The 22242-nt window shown below is 43.6% G+C and overlaps 1 protein-coding gene across 4 annotated transcripts in view; it reads left to right on the plus strand.

The window, feature by feature from the left end:
• The window catches only part of ELF1 (E74 like ETS transcription factor 1), a 120784-nt gene that overhangs the window by 16376 nt on the left and 82166 nt on the right, over positions 1 to 22242 (plus strand). Inside the window, exon 1 of one of the 4 annotated variants that reach the window (XM_054974177.1) lies at positions 11832 to 11923. The exons of 2 other annotated variants lie outside the window; for them this stretch is intronic. The gene's annotated coding sequence lies outside the window, so the exon portion shown is untranslated. Of the gene's footprint in view, positions 1 to 11831; positions 11924 to 22242 lie in introns of those variants that run through there. One more of the 4 variants, XM_054974179.1, reaches the window with a different exon arrangement.

Here is a 22242-nt window from a genome sequence, read left to right on the forward strand (position 1 = left end):
GGCACAGCATTTTCCTCCTTATTTTAGTTAGATTTGTATTTTATTTAAATAACGTTAACCATATTAGACTAGATGTAGTTTTGCTCTTCTGCTTTTGACACAAATACGGCCACCTTGCCATGGCAGAATATCTAGGCAGAACACTGTGGCGGTTTTCTTACTGCATGAGAGGAGAGGATTGACCCAAGTTTTCTGTATTTTGCAAAGCCTTATATATGCAGCAGGAAAGTACGTGCCTCTGTGTGAATGCTGATGGAAAGTACAGTGCACTCCTATATAGGAGTCCAGCAGTGGTACTGTGGTCACCTGTACCTTTTTCTGAGGCTCATTGGTTTGCTTTGTGCCCAACCTTTAGTCAAAGGAGTACTTACATAGAATGATCAAGATGCATCTCTCTCACTGACACAACAGTGATGTGAAACAGCATCCCACCGAATTCTCCGTTTTCCTTAACCTCTTCTGGCTGTTCCAGGTCCCTTTCATCCACTCTGACTGCTACCAGTTGGATGGTCAGTTGGTGGTCTGCACACTTGACTCTCTGTGCCCCCTCCCACTATTTTTTTGGGCTGTTAGTTTCCTGATCATGAATGTCGTCCTCACTTACCCCTCCCTCCCCAGTCTTTTTCTCTGTTCCATTGAACAGCATCAGTGCCATTTGGTCAGTGAATCAGTGAATTGCTGTCAAATTGTGATGTATTTCATTTCTTGTTGCTTACTAGAACAAAAAATGACTCAGTTCGGACATCACACCTATTATAGAAGATCCGTATGTTTTAGGCAGAAAACAAGGCTGTCCCTGTGTGACTTTTTAGATGAGCTTTAAAATTCCATTATATATTTATTTGAAACATTATAGGAGATGAGCAAAGCAAGTAGGCAGCCCAGATTTGGGCAGGAGAGGGAATCTAACTGCAGATGTCCTACCTGGGCATCCTCTGCTTTTACACCTGTTCCTTTCTTTTTACACCTCACCTGCTTCCTTTGCATGCTGCAGTATTATGGGCTGTGCACAAAGCACCTGATCCTGAGGAAGTAGTTTATTGGTCATACCTTCTTTTGGCAAGAAGTGTGAATGAGCACCTTGTGTTCTGATTGTTTGAAGAAGGAGCTCCCTGCTCTCTAGGGCAGAAAGAAGCAACCTGTTGCCCTGTGCTAGGCCCAGTGCCTGCTATGGGAAAGTGACCTCTCTCCAAGGGAAGGGATTGTCTGAAGTCTAAGGCAGCAAGAAACTGTTCTGTTGCTTACTGTCTATCAGAGCTTCGCCTCTTAGATTTCCCCTTTAGGTTATTTGGGTGTGGGCAAAATCGAACCACCTTTGAATCTGATCTCTGCCTTTCTGACAGACTCTGGGAGTTACGTCCCTCGCATGTCGGCTGCTTCATGATCTCTCTACCAATCAAAGGAATAAAAGGAAGAGGTGGAATCCTTTTGCCTATCTCTCGCATGAGTGCCAAACTGCAGTCAAGGAGAGAATTTTTAGATGGCCAAGACTAGCATCTCAGTTTTCTTAAAAATTTTAGGTGGTGACTGGGAGCTACTAAAGGGATCTTTGGAGTCCCAAAGATTGAGCTGTCTGTATAAAGTCTTTTAGAGGATCCAGTGAAACCTGGGAAACTTTAAGAAAACAAAGCAGTGGCTAAGGAAGCTTAAATGGTGTTTGATGTGATATTTTTTGCCTTGTGTTCTTGACTGAGGTTGTGAAACGGGAAGTGATATTTGTGTTACTTCATAATACAGAACACATGCAGGGTTGGTGTGTTTTTTTGTGTAACTTCTTCAGTGCTTTAGGAATTACAACAGTAATGGATAGAAAACAGATACAGAAAAGAAAGTTTGTGTGTTTTCTAACGTGTTCATTCATTAAAGACTAACATGATTTATTGTGGAATAAACTTGTTTGTGGCCGGCCCACACCCTCAGTTGCATGTTCCCCTTAAGAGGTAGCGAGAAGTGTTTGGGCCAGGGTGCAAAAGTTCTGGACCAGAATCCTTGCAGTCCTGGAGAGAGTCTCCTGTGCCACATTGGCTGCCGTCCAGCCCAAGGTCTGCTGCGCTGCTTCAGTCTGGGCAAGAGGTCATGGAGAGAAGCCACAGGGCTGCCCTAATCCACTTGCCGTGAAATCCCAAGCAGAGAGATTCCACTCTAAGCCCACTGAAATCAGTGGGCTTAGACTGGAGTAACTCTGCTTGAGATTTCACTGTTGGAATGCTAACTTTCAGTAAGTAAGGTAGGATGAAATAAAGGCAGTGCCCTGAGCAGGGATCACGTGTAAAGATGGGGGAGAGAGACCACACAGGCACACCGGAGTGGGAGAAACCAGGCCACAACTTCATCAGCTGCAGATTCCTGCAGTTCCCTCTGCACGGTTGGTGAACAGCTGGTGCTGTTGAGAGCTTGGCTGCCAGTGCCTCCCCCCTCACGTCTCTGTTGGGAACAATTAAGGAACAAGACCTGAGAAGCAGTGGGTGCCGCTGCTCCTTCCCATTATCCACCTTTTTGGCCTTAGGTGTGATTGTTTCACTCCCTGCTTTGGAGGTCGTCCTTAAAGGACATCTCCCTTCCGGAGTCATGCGGGGAGCCCAGTCCACATAACCCTGTGCTGCTGTGTTCCAGCTCAAAGTCCAAACACTCACCAGTTGTGCTCATTTTAACAGCACAATCAGTTATTTTGCTTTGAGGAAAGCAAAGACTTGAGGGCCTCTCCTTCAGTCCGGACACTGGGTGACAATCCTTCCCGGCCCTGTAAAATAGTGGCCGCTCTTTGGCTATAGGAAAGCTGATTAATGGTACCGGAATTAGGATCTGAAAACCTGGGTGGGAGGGTGGGTTTGTTGGCAGAGGGCATCACATGCTGGCCCCCCCGCCCCAAGCTGTCTCCCTATAAATGTTCAGCCTGGGCAAGAGGTAGGAAGTCTTCCCTCTGCGCTACCCAGCAGGTCCCTCCTCCTATCCCAGTGGCAGATGGCTGGCCAAAGGGCAAGGTGGCGGGAGACCCTGGGTGGCAGTCAGGAGCCCCTGTGGAGTATAACCACCTCATGCCCTCCTGCTCTGGACACCATTACTCATGGCAGGGAGCCAGATTATGCAGTAAGGTGAAGCAGGAGAGTATGAAGTGCAGCAGCCGTGAGAGCAGAGGGCAGCCAGGATAGCTGGTGCCTAGGCAGCAGCCCTGACTAGGCGTGGCCTGCAATGACACCCTCATCAGGAGGCACATAGATGGCGCATTTCTCCTTTGATGCAGGTGGAGGAGAGAAGCTCCGGGGTTTTCCCTGCCCTTTGTTTTCTTTACCTCTCTTTGCCCCTGCAACACTTTCCCCTTGAACCAGGCTGCTGGTTCATGTGTACTACACTAGTACATGTGTACTAGTGTACTAGGTTTTTCACTATGCATCGCTAGGCTTCTTTGAGAAACAAAAAAGACACCTGTTAGTTCTGCTGTTTCTCTTCCTTCCTTTGGGCTCTGAAGTCTTCACGCCCACCCACATGTTCTGCTGCAAATATTTGGGTAGGCTGAAGAGCAAATTGCAGGTTGCGTGCAAGGAGACCTAAGACCTTGGTGGCTGTTTTAGAAATGAAAAGCAGCTTTGAGAGGAGGTGGACCGGCGGCAGGAGGGCGGTGCTTAACGCTTCCCCTGTTGGTCTCTTTGTTTCAAAACTGGCCCCACTTGCTTCCCCCCTACATTGTAGCAAATGTACGATTACCTTTGTAAATATGTGTCTCAAATCTCTAAAAGGAGAAGCAGCAGGGCGTGGGGGTTTAGTGGGAAATGGCTGGCAGGAAGCGGGCTGACCATGTGCACGCGCACGTATGCACACCACAGCTTCATTGTTCACAGCAACCCCCTCCAGTGACTGCTTTTCATTCACACCACTACCAGCAGCATCTCATTAAAATGGTTGGGCTTTTGTTACATGTTCGCCCCAAGCTGAACAGCGTCTCAGTCGCTGGAGTTCTTGGCTTCACCCTGAGTCACCTCTGAATACCATGATGGGTGTAAATCATAAGGTTACCTGCCGGTGTAAACATGCCTAAGCATATCTTCAGGTTCTGTCTGCCTCTGTGGTCGAAGCTGAGTATATGAGTCAGAATTCATCTTTTGTGTTCATCAGTCGCTCTGTCTCCACCTTTAATTTTTTTAGACCTGGTTCTGTCAGTATCATATGGTTGAGGGAATTGAGAAGCCCTAGACTTAAGAAGTTGTTCTTCACTTTAAGCGTGTTATATAATCTAATGAGTTATTCACTGAGCTAGTAGCAGCATTTGTTTAATAGAAGGTTTAATTAACACATCAGCTTTGTTGCCCAATGTAGACTTCATATAGGAGAGCAGAAGAGACAGTGTGGTTTAACCGCTTTTATGTGACTGATCAAGAATGCAGAGGATTGAAGTTCAGCCAGCAGGCAGGCAACAGGGGAGGTTGTGAAGGGTGTTTAGCAGGAGATCAGTGGTTACCTAGGCCAGGAGGACTGAGATAGTGATCAGATTATTCATTACAGGATGGGAAAGGCTTGAATGCATGCCTCGAAGTTGAGAAGGAGAGGCTTTCTCAATTAAAATCTGAAATCAGAAACGGAAAAGCAGCTAATATTCAGCTCTCTAACAATAGCAATAACAATAGTCCCCTGGAAAAATCACGTGATTTCCCCCCTTCGTATCATCTTCACCACCACCGCCCTTCGAGGTATTTCAGCTTGAGAGGGTGTGACTGCCCAAGGTCATTTGAACCTGTGACTTTTTGAGCCCAGTCAGATGCTCTAACCACTATACCACACAGGTTATAATAGGTCAGGGAAATGGTTAAACCCCCTATTTTGTAACAGATGGGGTATTTTCCACCCTTCCTGTCTGTACTTCCTCATGAGTAAACCTTACTGCTTTTGCAAGTAGCAAAAGGATGTTCTGGAGCTAATCAGGGCCAAGATTTTTCCAATTCCCTTCCTTTTTGGTGCTGCATCTCTCATAACCATCCTGATGCTTGCTTTTGACTCCTAGTGTCATTTTGTGGTGCATTATGCCTGCCTCAAACAGCTCTGGAGAGGGACGACTCTGCGCGTGCATGGGTGATGCGATAGATCAGAATTGTGGTTTAAGGACTGATTTTGACTCCTGTTGAAGAGCTTTAGGCTTGAATGAAAGTACTAGATTCCTTTTTCCTGGGCCTAGAGATCCAAGTGAATGAACAGTCTTGCCTTTCTATCCCAGCCAGGGTGGATTTGATTTAAATCAAACTGATTTAAATCACGATTTAAATCATGATTTAAATCACTAGTCATTAAGGCTTGATTTAAATCATAGTTTTCTACATAAAGACGAATTCTTGCTGGTATAACTTTAATATGCAAGTAGATGCCTGCCTCACCGATAGGTAAAGGAACTTCATTAAAGTATTCCCAAACTGGGTCTCTTTTACGGCCTGCTGCCATTATAGGTTTTTTCCTCCAAGGAAAGAATGTGATAAACCTCAGGTCATACACACAAAAGAGCCAAAGACTTGTGCAGTATTGTGCTCAAAAAGTTTCACTTTCATTTTGTACTGCTTGCCCCTCCCTCCTCACACTTAGTTTCTTCTTGTGCAGATCTATTCCACTCCAAACAATCAGAAAAATAGTGTTTCTATTCACTGAACTTCTTGAAACTTAGCACTGGAGGGGTTGATTCTGTCTTCATAGGTTTGTAGAACAATAAGAGTAAGGTCTTTTTCTCAACTCTGTTCATGTTATAACATTTTTGCTGTGAAGAAGAGGCATGTGATCTCTGCTGAGCTGACACAAATTCAGTTTTGAGAACTGCAAAACCAAGCATCTGTGATAATATCTTGTAGGCAGAGAAACTGCCCAATAATCTTACAAAAACCTCTGGAAGAGTATGACATTGTGAATGGATTAATGGAATTTATTTACCAAAAAAATTAAACATGTACAGCCTTATTCTACATAATTAAAAACTAATCTTTATTTCATGATGGAATAACCTTTGGATGGTAATATATTTTCCTCAAAAAGCATTTTATTTAAAAAAATCCGATTTAAATAAAAAAAATCCGATTTAAATTTAAAAAATCTGATTTTTTTGATTTTTTTTAAAAAAATCATTGATTTTTATCCACCCTGATCCCAGCACTTTCATTGCTATGATCAGCTGTGGAATCAATTAACTTTCGCCATCTTAAATTTTACTGGAATACAGGTGGAACTAAGTTCAGTTTACGATGAGGTGTTCAGAAATGTTAAACTGTAAATCAGTACAGGTACTTGCAAAGAATTCCAGGATGCCTAGCCTCCGCGCACAGTCTCTCTCTCTCCTGCAAATATATTTGGTATCAGAATAGCTAAAACATTAACATTCTTCTGCTTAACAGGTACATCATCTGTTACATAAATATCACTAACAAACGGTCCTCAAGGACTTACGGGGGGGTTATCACTTCCCTCTCCCTCACTCCTTCCTCTTTCCCTTCCGTGAAAGTCCCCCATAGCCTTTTCCCTTTCCCTGCTTTTCTCCTCCTCACCCACCCACCAGCCTACCTTTGTTCCCCCACCCCTCCCCTTTTATTTCTCCTTAACTTTCCTTCGAGGAAAAGTCTGACAGTGTTCGATGTATTGTCGAAGGCTTTCACGGCCGGAGAACGATGGTTGTTGTGGGTTTTCCGGGCTGTATTGCCGTGGTCTTGGCATTGTAGTTCCTGACGTTTCGCCAGCAGCTGAAGAATGAACAGAGCATGGTTTCCAGTTCTGAAAAACACCAGGCTAACAAAACATTCTAACAGGCTAACAAAAGCATCTTCAGAGGTGTAGCACCAAAAAACAGAGACAGTGTTGCACAGCAGCAGCCCCCAGGGGCTGGGCCAAGTTGTGTGGTGTGGGCCAATTTGGGGAGTTGCACAGTAAGGAACCTTGTGGCTTGTGGGGGGTACCTCACTTTCCTTTGTATCCTCTCTTCACACTATTTCCTCTTTCCTCCTTCTGGCCAGCCTTTCCCTACATCCTTCTCACCCACCAAGCAACCTACCTTTTACCTGTCCTCCAGAGTCAGCTGTGTTTATTATTTATGTCATTGATATTCTGCCTTTCTCACTGAGACTCAAGGCGGATTACGTAGTGTGAGATTAGTCCAATCAGTAGCAAGGACAAGGGCAGGCATTTCCATAAACAATGTCATAGGGTAAAGCTTACAAAGACATTGCATTAGCAAGGATCCAAGGGGTTGAAGAATTACTGAACAGGATTTAGGGTCTCCTTTATCCTGGTCTAACTCATCTAACTACTGCATCACATTGGCTTTCATGGGGGGCTGTTGCTGAACAGTCGCAAACAGCCTGGACTGCGTGAGTCATGCAAGTCATATGGTACTAGATGGCCTGAGTTCTCCCTCAATGGCCAGAAAGTCCCCGGAAAGGGTTCTGCCTCCCCCCTGCCTCACTTTTTATTAACAGAAAACAAGGCTGGGATGCTGGCAATACTGTTGTGGTTGCCTTGCAGTGACTATTGACGGCATTTGTTTCTTAAAGGTACAAGGCACTGCTGCTATTATTTTGAGAGGGTTTAACCCTTCAATATATTAATTTTCTCATAATATATTAGACATCAGATTTTTGTGCAAGCCTGGGGCTTTTCTTAGGTTAGTTGAAAGATTTGTCTTGTCCATAGATAGCTCCAGTCTTTGTATTTAAGTTTTGGGCCATGTTGAGAATTGGATGTCTTGAGAGCCAGCATGATGCATTGGTTCTACTGTCAAGCTAGATTCTAGAAAAAAGCAAGTGTCCAGTAGCACCTATAAGACTAACAAAATTTGTGGTGGAGTATGAGCTTTCGTGAGTCACAGCTCACTTCTTCAGAACTAGGTTCTGCAAGACTCAGGTTCAAATCTCTCTTGCTGTATAGTGTTGGGCCGGTCCCACCCTCCCAGCTAAGCCTACCTCTCAGGTTGGTCATGGGGATAAAATACAGGAGAGGAGAAGGAAGGAAGCGGCGTTGGGTCCCCCACTGTGGAGAAGCGCAGAGCAGAACGGAAGCCAACAAAATAAATGATTGTTTGTTTTACGTTACTAAGTCTACTTTAATTCCCTTTTATGACAGAGTTCTCTTAGATTGACGAAATAAGGTGTGCAACATCTTTTCATTCTGAGTAGTGTGTTGCGTGTGCGGAAAATCTGTATGGCAGCTAGTTGCTGGATGAAGCTGTCCTTTCCACACTGACTTTTTTATTCTTGCCGCAGCAGATCTGTGTCCACAGAGAGAATTGCAGTTTTTAGGTGAGTGGTATAAACAAACGGACTAAGACCAGTTTCTTGTGCCTTTCCCCCAGCATGTTTGTTAAGAATATAAGAATTTTTCTTTCTGCCTCCATCCCGCCAACATTCCATTTCCTTGATTAACTTAGTGGGTTGACGTGAAGGTGGTGTCCAGCCACTGCTGGTTAGTCCCAGCATCTTGTCTCAGAGGGATACACTTTGCACAGAGGTTCCATTTATCTTTCATAACTAATAGATATCAGTACCTCTATCTTTCATGAATTCACTTCATCTTCATTAAAAAGCAGTTTTAAGCCAATGGCCCCCATTCTTGCATCTTGTGGTATTGAATTACCCAAGCTAATTTTGCACTTTATGAAGAAGTACTTCCTTTTATTTTGCTTCTGGGTATGTTCAATACACGGTGCATCCCTTTTCTCATAGCAAGTTTCAACAGCATCCTAGGAATGTGTAGAATTTGGAAAATAATAGCAACTAAGCATCTGCTTGTGTATTTTGGCATCATAATCATTTACAGGAAAGAATTTGGCTACGAGTTATTCGTTGCAGCTTTTTGGTCAGATTTTTTTAGTTGAAGCATTCTGGCTGGTCCCTGGTCGCAGAATATAGAGGAACTTGTGTTAATTTTTTGAAACAAAAATTCTGAAAAGCCAAATATTGATGGTGTAGATTTTACATCCACAGCTTTTTTGTGAATCCATGTTTCAGTTCTTAACAACTGTTTCATTTAAATGAATAATATAGGTTTTAATGCATGAAGATCTGCATAAGGCACTGCATATGGCAGTGATATTTGGATAATTCTAGGCAGAGTTCTTAACTAGGTGGACTTTTTGGTCTGATGCAGGAAGTCAGATCTTATGTAGAATATGCAGTTAAATTTACTCTTGTATGAGATACCATATTTACCCAAAAGGAGACCCTAATCCATTCGATGAATATCTTAATGCTTACAAAAAGTTGAATGCACAACTTGTCTTTATTAGGGGGCAACAGGCATTTAATTCTGTTCATTTAATGACAGAGCTCTGTGGCGCAGAGTGGTAAGCTGCAGTACTGCAGCCCAAGCTCTGCTCACGACCTGAGTTCGATCCTGGCGGAAGCCGGGTTCAAGTAGCCAACTCAAGGTTGACTCAGCCTTCCATCCTTCCGAGGTCGGTAAAATGAGTACCCAGTTTCCTGGGGGTAAAGTGTAGATGACTGGGGAAGGCCATGGCAAACCACCCCGTAAAAAGTCTGCCAAGAAAACGTCGTGATGCGACGTCCCCCCCATGGGTCAGTAACGACTCAGTGCTTGCACAGGGGACTACCTTTACCTTTAATGACAATAACAGTGTGCGTATATAATCTGTCCCTTCTGGACAGATTAGCGCCCACTCAGAGCGGTGAAGAAAATCAGTGTTGTTATTATCCTCATAATACAGCTGGGGACCTGGGGTTGAGAGGAGTGGCTTACCCAAGCCCCCCTGCAGAGTTCATGGCAGTAGTGGGAATCAAACTACCAGAGTGCTGATTTCCAACCCAGCCACTTAACCACTATGCCGTTATGCTCTCTGTTTATGTTAATAGTACAGCAAAATAATAATCTGGAGAGATGCAGCTGGCCTTCTTTCCAGAGGTATGAATGAATTCTTCATGCTGAATTTTTTCTTGAGACTGAAAGAATCACCATCTTGGGAAAGACCAGTGCTGCTGAGCTGCAGCTGTGCAGCTTTCCTGCCTAAACTAGTGGATGCAGATACTACATTGTGATGTTCAGGGAACTACACAACGATAAACATCAGGCTCCCAACCTCATGATGGTCGTAGCATGCTGGGTTGAGGGGCATTTGTAGGGGACAACGATGCCTCTTCCATGCACAGTTTCCCTCTGCCAACATTTACTCCTTGAGCTGTCATGTCCAACTGACCATGAAGGTCAGAATTGAGGTTGGCTGGGGGACACATGACATGGGGGAGGCATTTGCAGAGGAGACTGAAAAATATTAAGCCCTTGTTCTTGAGTAGTTTGTCGCTGCCCCTACATTCATGTTACCTTTGCAAACATCAATTTAGGCACAGGTGTTTGCCAGGGTAATGCATATCCCTCCCTCCCCAGTCTCTCAGAAGGAGATTAGGATAGACTTGTTTTAGAATAGTAAGCTGTGAGTAGCCACCTTTTGCCAGCCTTTAATGTAGTGGCAGAAACAGATCTCTGGAACTTTTCAGATTGAAAAATTAACCCCTGGACATTGTTGTCATGTTGCCCCCATATCCGAGTGAAGAAGGAATACCATCACCTCTCTTTCTGAAGCCTCCCTTTGTGGCTCCCAAGGGGCTCCTGCATTATCCTCGCTGTGGCTAATAAGGTAGCAGGCAGGTCTGGTGGACCCATGCAAGAAACCTGTAGCAGGCCATGGTGCCACTCTTCTTCCTCTTCACTGGGCAGCTCACCTGGCTGACCTCTCCCTCTTCTGACCCTGCTGCTTCATTGAAGAGGGGAAAGAAAGGAAGGCGTGAACCACCAGCCAGCTATAGCTCAACCCCTCAGGGATCAGAAGGTGCTGTGGCAGCTGGTACTGCTCCATTTTCCACCACCTTCTGGCCCTAATCCCCGTTGTGGGATGGTGCTTGTCTCCGGTTGCCTACTGCTTTTCCTCCTCTTTGCTGGACTGTTCAGGTGGAAGCATCACCTGTTACTGTCGCCTGTGGCATGACCGATGCCCACCGTGTCAGGTGTACTTCCGGACTCTGCCCCGGCCACTGCTCTTGTCTTCAGTTTTTTAATTCTGGTTTTTCTGTCTTCCTGCTTTCCAATTTGACCAGGCCATTATTCCTTCCATTCTTTTCTGGAAAAATTGTTTCTTGTAATACTTTTTTAAGTCATTTGTCTGGCTGTGCTCTGCAAATGTAAAGTACTTGTTTCCCACTGAATAGAGTGACAGGCTGTCTCTTTAAACTGAGGCAGAGGGAACGGAAGTGTTGCCGTTTCTCCTTTTTCCACTTCCCTTTTTTGTTACCTCTTCTGTTTGGAGTCAGACAAAAAGATTAATGACAAGTGGTCTTGTTAGAAAAGTATGATAGACTGTAACAGAATTTGATTTCCAATTTTTCATACACAATCCAAGGGTAGGCTTCAGCAATGTAATTGCTACAGTGACAAATATTCCTTCCTTCCTTTGCAGTTTAATGAAAATGAATATTAAAATAAATTGGTTTTAACAGTAAATTCGCAAAGTTGTGCTAAATGCCTTTAGAGTGCGATGAATCATTAACTTTTCTGAACACTGAAATGCTTCATTTATTTAACCGTGCAGCAAGATCTGATCTTTTCTGGGTAAATTGCTCCAGCCCTTCTTTGTTCGCCTGCTGTGTGTACTGTCTGTGTATTCTACCTTGCTGCAGTGATCGTTCGGCCTTTGCTCTCGCTAGCTAAGGTGTGGCTGCTTGATTCAGGTTGTTCTCCTTTCCCCCTCTTACCTGAATATTTGCATGTTTGACCTGGTGGAGTAATTGGGCCCACAGCAACCTGGGCGTGCCTCTCTGAGAAACACTTAGTTTCATGTATGACTCATAAACTGAAGCACAGACACCACTTCCCCAATCTACAGTAGCCATTTTAACTGCACAAAACTCTTTGGATTTCTTCTTAGTTTCTGGCTTTTGGGACTCTGCAAGCAATTTAGAACAAGGTAATCTTGATTGACTTGATTCAGCAAAGTGTCTGTAATGAATTCACTCTTTCTGACAGAAGATTAGGTGTACCTGTTGGATTTTAAAACAAAAATGGCTGCGTGCTGTTTGACTCGGTTAATAAATGAAGCTGAGCCTCTTGCTTGATTGCATGCGAGAAAGGGAAATGGAGTGTAATACAGTGTGCTTGCCTTGAAATAAATGTTTCATGTGTTGGGAAAACATGTCCTTTTAAGTAAAGCTGGGAAAACTCAAAGTTTCTTTTGCAGCTCAAACAATTTGCTTGAATGCAAAGTGAAAATTATTAATGGGAGCTTAGTTGGTACACTTACAAATAAAGCCTGGACGCATTTTATGTTTTTCCATGAGGGGAAGAATGTAATTGACATAAGCTGTGGAAAGCTAGCTCCCGTCTAGAAACAAGGGCAGCCAGGTGTATCGGAGGAAGGGTGCTGTAGTGCACAAAAGCTTTTCTCTGGAAGAAAATGTTAGTCTTGAAGGTGCCACAAGTCTCAGGGTTATTTTTGTACTTCAGGTTTAGCCTTCGAAGCTGGTTATCTTTTAAAAATATATATATAAATATATAAATCATTTTAACCACACACCTCCTGTTTTATAAATAAAGTTTGTATTTGTAAACGATTGTCCAGAAGGGCCTACTGAAAATGCTGTAAACACAGCCTTCGTTGAATGAATCATAGAATCCGTAGGGTTGGAGGGGACCTCCAAGTTCAATGAAGTTGGGCTAAAGGGTTAGATTTGATCAGTAGTGCCTGAGACGGTTTGTGTTAAGCCATTTTATGTTGTGCTCAAAAAATAAACATGCAGGAAAGCATTTGTTGTCTTTAACCAAACGTATATAGTTGCCCTGTTCCGTAGGGTTTACTATTGAGGGCTTTGGCTTGGACTTCTTGTAAAATGTGCCGTGTTACGGAGAGAAGATTGTATGGTGACATTTGGCAGAGGCCTCAGGTTGAGATAAGGTAGGGGAAATGCTGTTTTTAGAGTCTGGTTTTTTTAGGGGAGTGAATAGGAAGAAGTCTGAAATTACTTGCCTCTTGATTTCAGCCTGCTAAAATACTGTTTTTCCAAAAACGTGTTAATGGGGTTTTCTCCCTTATCCTGCTTTGGACAATATTTAACTCATCTTTAGCAGAAAGCTTATCTGAGAAAGTCTGGCCTCTTTATTTTCTCACAACCTTAAAAGCTTTCTCAGATTTCTCAGAAGAGAAGATGTACTGCCAGTAGAAGAGTGGCCAGGGTGTTGTCTACAAGAATAAATGCTGTTTACAGCCGTCACCGCACACAGCAAAGTGTGGAGTGCACATCTCATGTGTGTTGGGGGCGGGCGGGGGGGGTGTAGTTATGGTACAGGCGGTTAGTTTCAGACTGTCATGTTCTTTACCAGATTTCTTGGCCTTTTAGTGTTTTGCTACATTTCCTAGCTTTTTAGGGGGCTATATAACGTGCTTTTAAAAAGCCTAAGCAACTAGTGGGATAATGTTTGGTGGCTAGCAGATGTTCTCTTCTGCCATGATCATAGCAGTCTTAAATAGAGGGGGCAGATCCTTTATTTATTCCTTCCTTTAATTCTTACAGTATGAAAAGCTGACGGCATTTGGTGAACTGGAGTGCCGGACTCTCTTGCCCTGAATCATAGCTAACCCAGACAGCTGCTGCTGTTTAGAAATCAGGCCTACTAATTTGCAGATACTCTGCTGGAAGTGAAACGCAGGGAACTGTCTAGAACAGGATCCACTCAGAAACATCTGGGTAAATAAAATAAGTAAATAAAATTGAGCAGTAGGGAGGAAATGGATGGAGGACTCCCAGTTCATTCTTTGTAGGCCTTTGCTGCTACACACAGAGTTGTTCAAGGAATCCTGTATTTGCTGCTTAGACTATTATGCAGTTCAGTTAAACAGGAGCCAACTTAAATAAAATTGCCTGTGTTACCCTGAACCTTATATAGGTTCTGGGAGACCCAGGTTTGAATCCCTGCTCTGCCATGGAGACTTGCTGGGTGATCTTGGGCCAGTCACACACACTCAGCCTAACCTACCACGCAGGGTTGCTGTGAGGATAAATGGCGGAGAGGGGAATGGTGTAAGTTGGCTTGGATCCCCACTAGGGAGAAAGTCAGGGTGTAAGCAAAGCCAAGTACATACAACATTTTTTACTTTAGTGGACTTTGAATTTTTAATTGGTGACAGAAAGAAAGACAAGATTAAGTGATGGACATTAGGAGGTTATGAAGGAGAGTCACGTGGTTATCTGATTTTAAGCATTTATATTCCATACTCTAGCTTAGTTTTCAAGCAGCTTGAAAATACAATTATAAAGATAGAACTATAAATGAAACAAAAACAATAAAATCAGCAGCAGGTAACATTATTACACACAAAAGCAGGTAGCATGAAATAACTGAAAACCAGCAATTCAAACAGCATCCCATATATGATAAAATTATTTAGCAAAAATTGTATTTATTGGTGAGAGGTACACAGTTGGAGAAGATTTTAAATAGCCCGTTAATAGAATGCTTGTGAGAGAAAGTAAGTGTAGGCCTGATGCCAGAAATTTGGAAGGCTTAGGGCCATGAGAATGGATGTGGGGAGGGCCACCACCAAGAAGGTGCTTCCCATCATAGCTGCCTTCCTCAGTTAAAAAGCGGCACCTTTCAGAAAGAACATTTCAGATGGGCAGAGAGATGTTCTCTTCCCAGACCATTCAGGGCTTTGGAGCTCATGATCAGCACTGTTAAATTGGGCCTGGGAGTGAATAGGCTTCTCTTAGAACAGACAACACGCGTATCCTTTGATTAATACTTCTCAGCATTCTGTCACATTTTGCACCAATTCAAGCTTCTGAACGGAATAACTGTGGCCAAAGTATGCTTCTCAAGATTGGGCCATAGTCTGCCCACCAGATGAAGCCGCTTAATGGCAACGTGTACCACAAAAGATACCTGAGCCTCCGTCTAAAGACATTAGTAGCACCCACAAGTGCCAGCTTGCTCATTTAGAGAGTGCAGACCTTCCCACAATTCCTCCGTCTCCAATAGACAAAACAGAAGAGAAGAGGTATGCAGGGTATAGGTTCGTTGTCCACTTGTGGACAGTGCCCCGATGTTCGTTAGTGATACTCCATCATCATCTCAAGAATTTAGACACGGGTGTGAGTGTGTGGGGTGTATGTACTTCCCCTCCTCCAGAAAAAGAAAAGGCAATGGGGATTTTTAGACGTCTGTACTGGATATCTATCTACAGGATTCTGTATACAAGAAGACTAACAGCCATGCATGATTGAGACCTGGATGTATGTCTTTCACATTTCTTTAAGTAATTACTACTAATTTTTATGGGATATGAATAATACTTTTATGTTGCTGGTTGTCTGCTTGGAATATATTGGTAGAAGTAGAAGTATCCTAACATTCTAGTGAGTCCCTGATTATGGGACAAAATTTATTTATATATTTATAGAGTTAACATGCAGACTTCCTGCAAAAATATATTCAAGGCCGCTCCTTTTTATATAAACACATCTGCAGCTATAATCTGATCAAATTTTGCAATTGCAAAGGACTTGCTGTGAGAAGTGCAGGCAAACTGAGGTTGTTTGTTTAAAGGTTCATAAAAAAGAGACTTACGTTGGGATATTAAAAGAAAATTCAAAGTAAAGAAATATCAGTAGTATTCCTTAGGAAAAAAAGTAGTACCCCAAAGGCACCATTCCTGCAATAATCTGACTGCACTAACAATTCTCTCGCCTTGTTCTGGAGTACAGCCGCTTCAGAGCTAAAAGCGTTGCTTGGTATGAAATTGTAGTCTCAGAGGTCAGGAAGTGGAAGGAAGATTTGGTCTGGGCCTGTAGTGGCTTACTGAGTGATACACCAGCCCTGCATACCAGTTTTTCTTAAAAAAACAAACAAACTTTGTGACTGAACTTGTGACTCAGTAGGCAATCCTGAGCAGAGTTACTCCAGTCTAAGCCCATTGAAACCAATGGACTTAGACTGGAGTAACTTTGTTTAGGATTGCACTGTCAGTGACCTAATACAATATTGGCCACATTTCAGATGTCACAACAGATCAGTTTTTGTGGTGGGCACAAACATAGTTTTCGGCCATGCTTGCGGGAAAAGAAGCAGTCGTTAACAATGGGAGCCCAGCTGGGCAACTGCGATTCTTTGCCTAGTCAATCAAAATAATCTCCAGTACTGTTCGTGTAAGGACTATCATGGCCATTGCCCTTGACCCTTTAAGGGACCTATGTATTCTTTTCCATATTAGATATTTGATTAACCGCTAGCTTTTATATTCTTCATGGAAGCTTTCACTGTTCCACTGTCTTCCTCCCATAAGACCAAAGGGCCAGTGCCAACTGCAGCTCTTACCCCAGTTCCTTCTACGTTTGCATGATTCTCCTGTTGGTTCAAGATCGTGGCTTGGGCAAATAAATAAATAATGAAACAAGTGTAAGTGAATGAAATAACGAAATAGCTTGAAATCACCCCCCCCCCCGAAGTATAAGCAGCCTGTTCAAGAGTTCTAGAAAACTCAGAAGCTTTTATCATTTTGTGTCACTTCAGTTGGTCTCAATAAAAGATATGTGGAATTTTAGACATTTCTTTGAATTAAGATGATTTTTTGGAACTACTTTCTATAGTTGAAGATTGTGGCTCATCTGAATAGGTTTCACCATTAGAGTAGTGAAGAAGGATGGAGGCATTTGGTGTCTCATGGATTTAAAAGAACTAAGTAAAGCTATTGTGATTGTCATTTTCTTCTCATGCACTTTTTAGATCAAATCACTAACCATGTTTCATGAAAACAGCAGAGTCCCCTTTGTGGACCTGCCTCACCTTTCAGTGCTTTTCAAAGATGAATCTCTCTAAGAGAGATACTCAAACTTGTCAATTCAACGCACAGGCTGTTTGCTAATTAAAACCAGAGAGCAGATTAATCTTCAGGCCATTTGAGTGTTTATTATTTATTTATTTATTTATTTATTTATTTATTTATTTATTTATTTATTTATTTATTTATTTATTTATAGCCCGCCTTTCTCCCTGAGATCCAAGGTGGATTACACAGTGTGAGTGAAAATACCATGAAATCAACAACTAGAACAATCACTGAGCAAAACCCAATAATCAACAGCAGCTGGGACATTCAGTGAAAGTGATAAAGTAGGTTATGATAGCAGAAAATTTGAAAAAACGAGCATGAAACAAAGCATAACTAATTTACATGGCATGTTTTAGCAATGTGGCAACTTCCTAGTAGGTGCATGTTTACATCAGCAAACAGTACCCGACAGAATAGCTACTTGTTGCGAAACAGCCCTGTAATCTGGGCAGAAAGTGCTCCTGAATAATTCAGTTTTGCACAGTTAAGGGAAAGCCAGGAGAGTGGGATTTTTCCTGACCTCAGGCAGGCCATGCCATAAGGTGGGGTCTGCTGATGTCAGCTTCTGACCTCCTGTTGGGGAGACTCCTCTGGGTCCCAGAGAACTCAGGGAATCTGCAGGAGGAGAAATGGACGCTGACTCTCAAATGATATCCCAGCTCTGGAAACTTTGCTGTCTCCCAACCTGCTGTTAGGATGCAGCAAAGTATTTTTATGAGGGGGGAAAAATAAAACATGGATTCACAGCTTGCTTGTGATCCCCCCTCCCCACTGCTGTTTGGGGAAGGCTGAAAAACAGCTGAGTTAGAGACTGGCCGCCTCTAATTTCTGTGTTTTCTGTGTTTCAGCCTTCCCATAACATGGTGGGGGTTGTGAGTGGCCACCCCTGGAAGATCTGGGAGTTGTTTTCTGATCCACCTCCCCCACTCCCAGTTGCTATATGTGGGGAGGGCAGAGACAGAGCAAAGCCATACCTCAAGGGCTTCAGATCCTTAAGATTTTGGGGTGGTTGCCTGGTCCCCTTACTCTCCTGACAGGAGGGGGGAGATCCGGCACTCACCTGGTGCTTTGTCCTTGCGCGTGTGCACTCCCAGGGCGGTGTGATGATGTCACTCCTGGGGGTGACATTGTTGTTCTGCCTTGGGACTGTGCCTGGGAGGCCCATATCCTTGCTCCCCCCCCCCCCCGCTGGCCAGGTGAGTGGTGGCAGTGGTGGTGGTGGAGGGCGGGGGTGGAGGATCCCCCACCCCCACTGGAGGACCGGGGATCCCTAGGGTGGGATCAGAAGGCCACTCCCACACAATCCCCTGATCCAACTGTGAGTCAGCTTCTGGTCCCTACCCTCAAATCTTGTTGTGTCCTAGTTAGGTAGCACGCCTAGGAGATCAGAAACAGACTCTTGGATGATTTGGGGATCAGCTAGCTGTTAACTTCCATTCCCTCCACACACAAGTTACTGTCTCCTGGCAAGGCTGGGACCCAGAAAAGTTTCCTAAGAGCCCATTTGGGGGATCAGATAGGAGCTGGCTTCTGAACAATTCTGTCTGGTAGCTCTTCCCATTGTTTTGCCTGAGCTAAACCTAAGGCTCAGTAGATGATTATGAGTGCCAAACACATTCTGTTGGGTTGCCAAACAGGTTTGCTGCAAAATCTATGGCATCTCTAATCTTCAAAACTCAATTACGTTTGGTATATTCCTGAAGAACATGAAAATAATCTATCAGTACCAAATTGATCTTTACAATAGGCCTCAAAGTCAGCTTGGCCAAATGCAAATTTGGGCAAACAGACCTCCTCTTTATGGGGCATATAATCTTACTATCTGGCTAGAGAACTGATCCAGACCATCTTGCTACAGTTTCCCAAGCACCTTATCCGTCTGATTTACACATTTTGTGTTGTTTCTTGGGCCTGACCACACAGTTTGCAAAATACATTCCAAAGTATGTTTCTTGCACTTAATCACACATAGAGTTAATACAGAGAACTCAGCCCTCATCTGGCGTAAACTAGTTTTGATAACTGAAATAACTGCGCACAGCAGTGTTTGTAAAGTAATTTAGCCAAATATAAAATGACAATTGAGAACCTCTATCTAGATCTGTATTGGAAATTGATGATTTTGAATTTTGTAATTGAAAAATTTGGAGAGAAACATTGTGGACTCCTTACCCAGTCTTCCCCCTCCCTGACACCTTAAGTTACTTTTAACAAAATCTTACCACCATTTTTAGCAGTTCAGTGTTTGAGCAGTTTACCTCTCCCATCATTCGGGATTCTAAGCAGAATTCTATGCTGCTTCCATTGCATCCGCAAGCTCACACCCAGCACAGTGATTTGGAGCTGTTTGGTCCTTAGTCTACCTTTCGCAGGGAGATTACCAAAGTATTAATTCAGCTATTAGCTGCAAGCCTTTGGGAGCTATTTTGCAAGTAAGGTCTTGTCTTTCTGTTATGACCTGCCAGCCATGATTGATACAGTGGAAGAGCTGGAGACCTCTTTGCTATCTTCTGGGCCTGTTTTGGATCACTTCAGCTGACTCACCCAGGATGAGATTGACAGGGCCCTGTGAGCAGTGAGCCCCACCATTTGTCTCCTGGATCCCTGTCCATCATGGCTGGTGAAAGCCAGAGCTGATGAACTTCGGGACCTATTGGTGGCCATTGTCAACTTGTCTCTGGACTCTGGGTTTTTTCCCGGAGCCTTGAAGAAGGCAGTGGTGAGGACACTTCTGAAGAAACCATCTTTGGACCCCACTGACCTGTCCAGTTACTGCCATGTATCAAACCTCCCATTCTTGGGTAAGGTGATTGGGTGAGCAGTGGCGGAACAACTGCAGGTATTCCTGGAGGACACCTCTATTCTGGATCCCATTTCAGTCCAGCTTCTGATCTAGCCATGGGATGGAGACAGTTCTGGTCGCCCTGACGGACAGTCTTTGTAGACATCTGGATTGAGGCGGGTCAGCACTGCTGGTGTTAGATCTCGTGGCAGTGTTTGATACAATCGACTACAAGCTGGTGACCCACCACCTCGCCAATACGGGGATATGTGGGACAGCCTTGCAATGGCTGAGGTCTTTTCTCCATGGATACCCTTCCATTTGACTGAAGGCAGCCAATAACAAGCCCTGCCTTACAAAGGCCCCACCTAGTTTCTGAAAAACTTGAAAGGGGCAATGGCGCAACAACTTGATTATTCCAGGAAGGCATTTTAAGTTTGAATATAAATAGTCTTCGTGATTGAAGCAGAGGCGTGGATCTCCGTTCTCCTGGCTGTTTCCCAGGGTATAAAGATATGTGGGATGTGTAAAAGTTTCATGTATAGACTGGCTTCTGGTGGTCCAGGCTAAAGCAGGAAGGGGGAACTCAGAGTTAAGACTGTGTGTGATTTAGTTGTTTTGATCTTAGAATGGGTAAGGCCAGGAATTCAAGTCTTAGATGACTTACTGGTAATGGTGTTGAGAGCCTCTGCAGATTGTTGGCATATAACTCCATAAAGCAGCTTCTGTTGTGGGCTCTGGCTTCTTGTTGGGGTTCTTCTGATCTGTACTCCCTTTCCCTCTTGGAACTTGAACCTGAGGTGGACGTTTTTTCTGCTTCCGTCAGTAGTAGAAGTCCTGTTACAGAGAACACATATACAGTCTGTGTACACTGTACACATCATTGTTCTTTGTGTGTGCGTTGAATAATTGTGTTATGTTAAATGTATGCACTGTGTGATGCAAACCTATATGCAGGTACTGGTCCCTGGTTTCAGTGGTAAAGTGAATGCTCGTTGATGTTTTCTTACAAACAGATGTATGTATGTACGGGCAGGATATGTGTGTAGCATGTGGACAGGGCTAGAGAACCCCCATGGCGCATTGGTTAGAGTGTCGCACTAGGGTCTGGGAGTGTGTGTTATGTGCCATCAAGTCGCCTCTGACCTATGGTGACCCTATGAATGAAAGACCTCCAAAACGTCCTGTCATTAACAGACTTGCTCAGATCTTGCAAACTGGAGGACTTTTATTGAGTCAAGTCATCTCGTTTTAGGTCTTCCTCTTTTCTTGCTGCCTTCCACTTTTCCTAGCATTATTGACTTTTCCAGAGAATCTTGTCTTCTCATGATGTGGCCAAAGTACTATAGCCTCCGTTTTGTCATTTTAGCATCTAGAGAGAATCCAGGCTTGATTTGATCTAGGACCCACTTCTTCTTCTTTTTTTGGCGGTCCATGGTATCCGCAAAACTCTCTTCCAGCACCACATTTCAAATAAATCAATTTTCTTCCCGTCAGCTTTCTTCATTGTCCAACATTCCATACATAATAATGGGGAATACCATAGTTTGGATTATCTAGAGCTTGCTTCCCTGAGAGACATCTTTATCTTTAAGGATCTTCTCTAGCTCCCTCACAGCTGCTCTTCCAAGTCTCAGTCTTCTTCTGATTTCTTCATTGTAGTTTCCCTTTTGGTTGACGGTTGAGCCAAGGAATAGGAATCTTGAACAATTTCAATTTCCTCATCGTCAACATTAAAACAGTGTAATTCCTCAGTGGTCATTACTTTTGTCTTCTTGATGTCCAGCTGTAATCCTGCTTTGGCACTTTCTTCTTTAACCTTCATCAGTAGTCGTGTCAGGTCCTCACTATTTTCTGCCAGGAACGTGGTGTCATCTGCATATCTCAATTTGTTAATGTTCCTTCCACCCATTTTCACCTTCTTCTGAACCCAGGTTCTATTCTCCATTCTGCCATGGAAGCTTGCTGGGTGTTATTGGGTCAGTCACATAGTCTCAGCCTACCCTACATCACAGGGTTGTTGTGAGGATAAAATGAAGAAGGGAGAATGATGCTATTAGCCACTTTCAGTCCCGCTAGGGAGAAAGGCAAGGTATAAATCGATAAATACTATGCTGCTGCCAGGATCATTTTGGATCCTCATTTCTTTAAAGCTCCTTTCTGATAACCAAGACCAACTAGCATGAATGTTTCCTCTGAAACCCTTAATGTGAGGTGAAGAACTGTTGAGGACACAGTATTTATAAAACAAAATTAATTTTAAAAAACCTTTATTTGAAGACAGAGATAGAGTTCAGAATATGCAATCTCTTCTCTCAATCTGCAGCCCAATACTGAAAAAAATATAAATCAACTGAAGGAAAATTCAAAACAGACATACTAAGAAACCTGTCTCTTCACCATCTTATCAGTAATGCCTTCCTTTTCTGACCGTCTTGCTTTTCTGTTTACCCAGCCAGCTCTTCCTCTGATGATCATCTTTTCCAAAACCTTGACCTTGTTCCTTTCCTTTCCTCAGCGCCCCCCCTCTCTCTTTCCCTCTCCCCCCCTCTCTCTGCATCTCCCCTCACATCCTCTTGTAGAGAGGAAAGGCAGCCAGCTCTCGTCCAGTCTTGGAAGCTAA

Source organism: Eublepharis macularius, chromosome 3 (genome assembly GCF_028583425.1).
Source record: "Eublepharis macularius isolate TG4126 chromosome 3, MPM_Emac_v1.0, whole genome shotgun sequence".
In the NCBI taxonomy this organism is placed as follows: domain Eukaryota; kingdom Metazoa; phylum Chordata; class Lepidosauria; order Squamata; family Eublepharidae; genus Eublepharis; species Eublepharis macularius.